This window comes from Morus notabilis, unplaced genomic scaffold (genome assembly GCF_000414095.1).
Source record: "Morus notabilis unplaced genomic scaffold, ASM41409v2 Scaffold1161, whole genome shotgun sequence".
Taxonomy (NCBI): Eukaryota; Viridiplantae; Streptophyta; class Magnoliopsida; order Rosales; family Moraceae; genus Morus; species Morus notabilis.
In genome coordinates this window covers 10,866-20,069 of record NW_010356746.1, presented here as the reverse complement: position 1 = coordinate 20,069, position 9,204 = coordinate 10,866, and positions in this window count along the sequence as shown.

The following is a 9,204-nucleotide window of genomic DNA, read 5'->3' as shown; positions in this document are numbered from 1 at the left end:
TATATTTTTGTCACATTAGAATAATTTATGAGGTTAATCTATAAGTTAAAGTTATTCTTTCTCTATTTTTTATAGGATTAATTTCATTTTCATTGTAAATTCCTCTTCCATCAATGATATAATTAGAGATTTTTTTAAACTCTTTTTTGTAATGAATAAAAGAGATTGTTGGTACTATCGCATCCCCATTTCCCATCTCCTTTATCATTTTGAAAATCTCATGACTTACCAATGAAATGAAAAACACATAATCTAATTACACGATAAAGATTAGTCTAATTTTTACTTATATCACCACACATTTAACGCTGCACGACACATACATTGGCCAGATAAAGATCTTAAAATGCAACCCATGTGTTGGCCTTTTAAGGATCCTAAAATGGGGATTACGGAATATCGAATCATTAGCACATTGGTAATTCTTAAAGAGAAGAAAAGACATCCTACTGCCAACACATTGGTGATGTTTAGAGGAATTTGATTAAAATGTCACATTCACTCTTTCTAGACCAAGGGGTACTTATGGCGACGACTGTATCCAAAACAAATGTCCATTGCATTTGGAAGCATTAAGAAACTAGTGAGGCTTCAATACATCTTCACCAGTGCCATCATGATTCATGAACCACACCGTTTTATTCATCTTTTCTTTTTTCTTACAAGAAAAAAAAAAAAAATCACTAGAGAATATTGAAGCTTCAAAAACAGCAAAGAATATATTATTCATGGGACTAAGGTGTGTTACTTCGTGCATTTTTTGACTATTGGAATACTCCAATATCCTAATCTCACTCACCTAATATTAATTGTTTTATTTTGAAGTAAAATAGACATCTCAAACTCTAATTGGATCAAGACGGCTGACAAGAGAAGGGATATGAAGAGATAATCAATATAAAATTTATATTTGAAAAAATATATATAAAAATAGAACAGAGGCTTTTTACTTAACCTTCTCTTTTGTAACGTCTTTCATATATTATTGAATACATGTTCTAGTGGTGCGATGAGTGTGGTGTGGACTATAACATAATATGTTTAATGAAATATATTTTTATGATAAAAAATAAAATAATAATTTCAGCCATTCAATGCAACTCTAATGAGATTGAAGGGTCACAAAAAATTAAAAACAATAAATACATAAAGCATCAAGATTAGCCTCCAAGGCGCTAAGATATTTTTCTTCTTACGTGGACAGAAATGTGTCGTGTCTATCAAGTTTTGGAACCCTCTTTATGCGGCCACGTGTCAGAAGTAGCCACCAAAAATTTTGTTTACTAAATTGGAAAAAAAAAAAAAGGCATTGACCGTTTTGGGAAAGATCTCGTGACTGTTTCTATAACGTATGAATTTTATTCTGTGCAATTTATTAACGAATTTTATTCTGTGCAATTTATTAACGGTGAAACTGAACTTTCATATGGTTAATGAGCTCACAAAAAGTCACATCATCGAAAGTAGCAATATCTTTCGTTTCTTTTTGTTGCTGAGAACGTAACAATGTTTAATTAAGACTATTAGCCTGCTTTTTCTTTTTGCCTCTCTAAAAACAGAGGAAAAGGGGTTAAATGTAAGGAATTTTTTTGGTGTTCTTTTTATTTTTGAGAATACCAGTATTTTTTATTTAATAGTTATTGGATTTGTATTATTTTTTTTAATTTTTTTGATTTTTAATCATATTTAATATAGATCTGACAGCTGATAAACAGGAAACAACATTGTTTCTAAAAAAAAAAAATCAAAGAAAATCCCTAAAAGCAAAGTGTTAGGATTTTATTAGTTGACATGTTTTAGAAATTAGATGTAAAAATTCAAAAACAAGTACAATCGGCAATTGACACTTTTGAGCATATCATAAAGAGATTTTGTCTGATTAATTATTTTATATTTAGAATGTTTTGAAGAAAGAAAGCATATTTGGTCAAGGTAATATCAAGAAGATTTGAGAAGATTTGATTTCTATATGAAATTGTGGTGATATATGCAGATTTGATATGAGAATTATTTGAGGGAAGAATATTATATTGATTGATTTAATGGGCTGATTGTGTTTTGGGTATGTGAGGAATTGATTATTGTAGACTTACCACGTGAAAGTGCAAGCAAAAGGCAAGCTTGAAAATGCAGGCTTGAATGTGTAATTCGGTTTGAAATTATCCTTGATTTATCCGAATTATATCTAAATAATCTTGAAGATTAGTTTTTGAAAGAGCAGGTTTCATGGAAATAATATGCAATCCGTTTTAGGAGATGATGTACGTGGCTGGATTTGATTTTGATTATATATCCTTGAGATTACTTGCCTTTATCTCTTGGTTTTTGATATATATCCTTTAAAGTCCAAATCGTATTGGACTTTCTAAAAAGACCATGAGACAGATGACTAACATCTATTTATTCATGGGATATATATGTGAATGGTGTGTGCCTTTGAAAAAAAAAATATTGAGCTTTTATGTTTTAAGATTTTAATGTAATTGAATGCCATATGGGGCAATGAGCTTTACATAGATAATTTTAGAAAAGAGTCTATGAATTTAATGAGCCTTGAGAGTTTATTCAAGATTGTTTTTCGGGAAAGAATTATAAGTTTTTATGAGAAAGCACACTACTAGCTGAAGAGAGTTCGCAGCTGTAACACCCCGAAGAATTAAATGAGATTAATTAAGGTAATTAAGATTTATTAGTGTGCCTAATCTGGTTTAATTAATTGATTATAGATTAATAAATGTTTCTTACGTGTAAATTTAAATAATTTCAAGGTATTTAAATATTTTTAGTATTTATATTTTAACCTAGAAGTGTGTATGGGCACATTTCTGGACAGTCATTTTAAATGTTTGATACCTGTTCATTTTTCTTTTCTTTTCTTTTCTTTTTCTTTTTCTTTCTTTTTTCTTCATTTCCTTTCCTTCCCGAGCACTCTCTCTCTCTCTCTCTCTCTCTCTCTCTCTTCCTCTCTCTCTTCACTCTCATTTTTCACTCTCTCTTTCTCTCTCTCCCGTTTTCGTCTCAAACCAATCGAATCTCTCGAACCAAAGAGGAATTTCAAGAAGTTTTCAACGCCAAGAGAAGGATTTGAGGTAAGATTTCTGAAAAACCCTCTATTGAATCTCATATTCTATATATTAGAAAACCTATTTTGGTTCGAAACGGATTTTAATGGATTTTGAGTAAAACCACGGTAGGAATTGGAGATCCTGGGTTCTTTAGACTTGATTCAGTACCTAGAACCCGGATCTAGTGATTTTCCTTTGAGATATTTCGATTTGGGACTCAGATTTGCAAGTTTTGTGCTGATTTTCTTCGGATCGGCCCTTCTGGCCATCCTGCCCTGATTCCACCAGTCAACCTATGTGGTCGACCGGTCTGCACTACATCAGGTCGACCTGTGCGGTCGACCGAAGTGCACACCACTGGTCGACCGGTGGTGTTGCACTGCTCTGTCACCGGTCGATCGGTGTACACTGGGTTTGACTCTGTTTTGTTGAAAAATCCTATTTTGACCTCAATTTTTGAGGAGGACCCGAATTAGCTTAATTTGAGGATCTAGGGTGAATGGATTAGCATCTTTGATCCATGTGTTGAGATTGAAAACCCATTGAATGATGATTTGAAACATGAAATGGTTTGTGAAACTGGTAATTGAATTATGGCACACTAATAGGAAATCAAGGGATAAAATTTAGATTGAAATTGCTTTAAGAATGAGAAGTGGATCCTAAAGTATTGTTTTTTATCAGTGCTAGCTGAGACTCGGATTGAGGGGCTTAAGGAAGTGAAAGCTGGAATATAGTAACACTAGCCACATGTTTGGTATTTACGAGGTAGGATTTCTTACCCCTTTCCTTTGTGAGCCTGTTTTCAAAAGGATTTTGGCATTGCAAATGTTTTAAAGAAAGGGCATGTTTGCGAAAGAAAAATATTTTTACCCCTATAGCTTGTTGTAGATTCTGGGGAGTATAATGAACTGTTTCATAAAGTTTATTTAATGATTTTTTAAGATAAGAGATCTTACAAATCGGTAAACTGACTGATGGCCTAGATAGGATGTGGTGAGTGCATCCTTGAGGGTAGGACCCGAAACCCGGCCCGGGGTGATATGGCTTGTGCATTTGGTTGTGTAAGTAATTTATCATAGTATAAATTACTTGCTGATGCCTGTAATATGGAGATTTTCAGTTATATTTCCTTTGAGAAAAAGGATGTGAGGTTTTGGCTGTTGTGTTGGAACTGAATGTCTATATTTATTCATTTACTCATTTATTTATTTGCTCAATTACTTATTTATAAAGTTATTTTAAAATATATCCTACTGGGCCTTTCGCTCACGTTTTATTATGTTATAAATGTTAAACCCTTCCCAGGCGACTCTAGGAGCAGTGCGGAGTAGCTGAGTTGCTACCACCCGATTAAGAGAGGATTGTGTTCATCCTCCTAGTGTACGAAAAATAAAATAAAATAAGAACCATGCGCTAAAATTGATTTAATATGATTAAATTGATTTAAGTTGTAAAATTAATTTGCAAAATAATGTTATATGTGAAATTGAATTTAAGAGTTAAATTTTAGAATTTTACATGTCCGAAAAATAAATTGTTTATTTATCTTTTTTAAAAAAAAACATGAGATGATTTTTTAAAATAAAATACATATTTGTAAAATAATGAGTGGGAGAGGGTTGTATGACAATACAACCCATTGGTCTCCATCGTTAGTTCAACACCGTGGGATTCGAAAGGGGCTTCGCGGCGGCACTGATTCCGTACTCCCTACGGAAAATGTTCTTTCGGATCAATAACAAGGTTGACTTCCTTGCGATAGGATTCAAGGATGTATTTCCGGTTTGACCTACCCTACGGCGGCACTCCGGAGTTAAGTCTGTAGAATATGAAATTATGGGTTACACTCATGAAAATATAATCAAATTGTTGATTATATTTTTGACCAAAATAACGGTAGTTGATAAATATGAAAATATGAGATATTTTGATTATATTTATTAATTGAGAAGGTATCGGTTCAATTTGTGATATTGACTACCCAAAGGTACACTTTTTTTGTGGTAAATTGGATTATCGTTGGCACCTAAAATTAAAACATGATTTATGTATTTTTCATGTGCATCATGCATCATATTTAATTGTGCCTAAATTCACATGTTTTGATATTCATGCACATAAATTAATTAGATGAATATTCTACTTATTTCCAGCAATATGTCAAATCCTATAATCTCACTATACAAAACTAAAACACTGACTAGAGATAAACTATGTGAAGTGGTAAAGTAACATAAACAACTTACATTCATGTGATGAATATAAATTTGTCCGAAATGGAGGATTGTCATCATGTCCTTAACGAAAACACAGTAGCTAACTGTTAGCTAGGGTTGTGTGTGGTAATTCACAAGAAGTATGAAGGCATGGAGACAACTTATGAGATAATGCAGTCATCAGATACCGTATATGGAAATCCATAAAACAAAAGGGTTGACTAAATACTATAAGAGTCCTGAGTAAAAGATAAAAGGAAAGTCATTTCCACCAAAATAAAGGAAAATAATCAAGCAAATATGATTTGCTAGTTCTAAAAACATGTTTAGTAAAAAGGGTGATTCCTTATTCCTGGATAGTAGATTCGGGAGTTGCTATTCATATTTGTTTTCTTTATTAAGTCTTAGTTCTTACAAGGGAATTGTTTCCCGAAATAAAGAAAGGAACTCAAGCAAATATGATTTGCTAGTTCTAAAAATATGTTTAGTAAAAATGGTGATTTCTTATTCCTGGATAGTAGATTCGGGAGTTGCTACTCATGTTTGTTTTCTTTATTAAGTCTTAGTTCTTACAAGGAAATTGCTTCCCGAAATAAAGAAAGGAACTCAAGTAAATATGATTTGTTAGTTCTAAAAACATTTTTAGTAAAAAGGGTGATTCCTTATTCCTAGATAGTAGATTCGGAAGTTGCTACTCATGTTTATTTTCTTTATTAAGTCTTAGTTCTAACAAGGAAATTGTTTCCCAAAATAAAGAAAGGAACTCAAGCAAATATGATTTGCTAGTTCTAAAAATATGTTTAGTAAAAGGGTGATTCCTTATCATGAATAGTTGATTTAGGAATAACTAATCATGTTTATTTTCTTTATTAAGTTTTAGCCCTTAAATAGAAATTGTTTCCACCTAAACAAAGAAAAAGAATCAATGTAAATAAGATTTACTAATTCTAGAAACATATTTAGTAGAGGGTGATTCCTCGTCCTGGATAGTTGATTCGGGAGCAACTAATCATGTTTTGGTTTTCTTTGCAAAATATTAGTTCTTACAAAGAACTTGCCGTTAGGGACTAGACGATGAAAGTGAGAATACCACGAGGATATTGGCAAAAGCAGTGGGAGAAGTTAGACTTCAATTTTAGAAATACCTTATTGTGAACAATGTTTATTTCCCTCCAAGCATAAAAAGAAATTTGATTTCTAATTCCAAATTATTTGAACAATTGTCTTTAATAATAATCTAGTCCATATCTTTCGGAATGGTTCTGATATTTGTTTTGGATATTTGAAAAAAGGTTTACACCGTTTAAACTGATGACTGGCTTACTGCGTAATGTTGAAATGTTCAAAAGTTGCCTAACCTAAGAATAAGAAGCAAAGGATCTCTCACGATAAATAACACATATATGTGACATCTTAGACTTGGTCATATTAGCCTAAACAAGATTTAAAGACTGATAAAGGTTGGTCCTTTACGCGAACTAAAAGTTAGTAAGCTTCCAGCCTATGAATCTTGTATGGGAGGCAAAATGACCACGGGGCCTTCCATGTTGAAAGGAGAAAGAGTCACAGAACCTCTTCAGCTAATACATTCGGATGTATGTGGACCGTTAAACGTCCAAGATAAAGGAGGTTACGAATATTTCATCACTTTTATTGATGATTATTCGAGATATGGTTATGTTTACCTAATGCAACAGAAATCTGAAACTTTTAAAAAGTTTAGAGAATTCTGAGCATAAGTTGAGAATAGTTAGGTAAACCAATCAAGACACTTCGATTAGATCGAGGGGTTGAATACCTGGACCAAGAGTTTCGGGTTTTCTTAATTGAAGAAGGTGTGATATCCCAATTGACTGCACCCGGTACACCACAACAGAATGATGTAGCCAAAAGGGGAAATCAAACTTTGTTTGACATGATAAGATCAATGTTGAGTTATTCTTCACTTTCTACTTCGTTCTGGGGTTATGCCCTAAGAACCATAATGTATATTCTAAATCTAGTACCATCTAAGTATGTATCAAAGACACCCCTATAGTTGTGGAATGATCGAAAGCCAGTTTTGAAGCATATTCGCATATGGGGTGTTCGGCTCATGTGATGAAACAATAGAATGGGAAGTTGGAACCAAGATCAGAAATATGCATGTTTATGGGATATGCAATGGGGACAAGAGAATGATTATTTTATATAGTCACAAGAATCAAAGGTATTTATATCGACAAATGCCACGTGTCTGGAGCATGACTATATGATAGTTATTAAGCCCAAAAGTAAAGCAGTTCTGGAAAAGTTACTTTTCAATAAGATTGGACCACAACTGACAAGAGTTGTTGGAGTGCTAAGAGATATGACAACGATTCCTAATCAAACTCTTGTGGCACCTCGTCGTAGTGGGAGGGTAAGCAAGTTACCTGACCGGTATACTAAGGAAGCACATATCATCACTGCTGATGATGGTAAGGAGGATCTGTTGACCTTTAAGGCTACGATGGATGATTTTGATAAGGAAAAGTGACAAGCAGCTATGAAACTCGAGATAGAGTCCATGTACTCCAACTCAGTCTGGCAACTTGTAGATCTACCTAAAGGGGTAAAACCCATTAGATGTAAATGGATCTTCAAGAGAAAGCGAGGTACGGATGGAAAAGTAGAGACTTATAAAGTAAGGCTAGTGGTTAAGGGTTACACCCAGAAAGAAGGAGTTAACTATGAGGAAACTCTTTCACCAGTGGCCATGCTTAAGTCCATCAAAATACTCTTAGCCATAACAACATATTTTGAATATGAGATATGGCAGATAGATGTCAAGACAGCTTTTCTGAATGGCTAACTTGAGGAAACCATCTATATCGATCAGCCAGAGGGTTACATAGAGAAAGGCCTAGAGCAGAAAGTCTTGAAACTGTAGAGATCCATTTATGGATTGAAGCACACTTCTAGATCATGGAACATGAGGTTTGATGAGGCTATTAAGTCTTATGGATTTAATCAAAACCAAGATGTTTCAAACGAAAGAAAAGAAGATGTTCTTATTCTTTATAAGCTCGGATATCTGATATTTAGTGGGAGTAGTCAATCGTTGTCAGTTGAACTCAAGATTTGATCATTGGGTAGCCATGTAGTGTATCCTTAAGTGCATGAGGAAAATAAGAAACTATAAGATAATTTAGTCAGTGAAAGAGTTGTCTTTTGCTGGATATACAGACTTTGACTATGAGTCATGCATGGATTTTAAGAGTCAACATCCAAATCTGTGTTCACACTAGGTGAAGGAGTCATGACAAGAAAGGTTGTTGGCAAAGTGTGATTGCTAATTCTATCATTAAGAGTTAATGTGTTGCAGCTTGTGAAGCAGCAAAAAGAAAGCAACCTGACTCTAGAAATTCTTAACTGACCTGGAAGTTGTTCCGGGCATAGATCAGTCATGGACACTTAGAAAGTTTCAGGATTAGAGACATATTCTACCCGCTTTAGGACAAGTGGGAGATTGTTGGGAATGGTGTCCTAGAAGCATGAGATGTAATAGAATATTTATTATTTATTTAATAAAAGAGTTTATTCATTATTTTATGTGCATATATTTATGAATATTTTATGAATATCAATGAAAATGCCATGATTATTTATGTGACCTTAAACATTGTATATAAATGTTATATACGAGAGGATAATGTTTAAGGATAATAATAAAAAATATTGTTCATAATGAATTTAATTAAAGTTCAGAATCTTTAATTAAAACATTATTAATACATGTCATTTTCATTTAGAATGGAACGGTGTTATCCGCACTGTTAATATGGTGAGATATTGAATGAATGTATTTCACATAATGAGATTATGTGGAACAAGGACACATACACAATATGAATTTCTAATAATTTCTGTTAAGTATAGAAATTCTAATTAAGTCTACC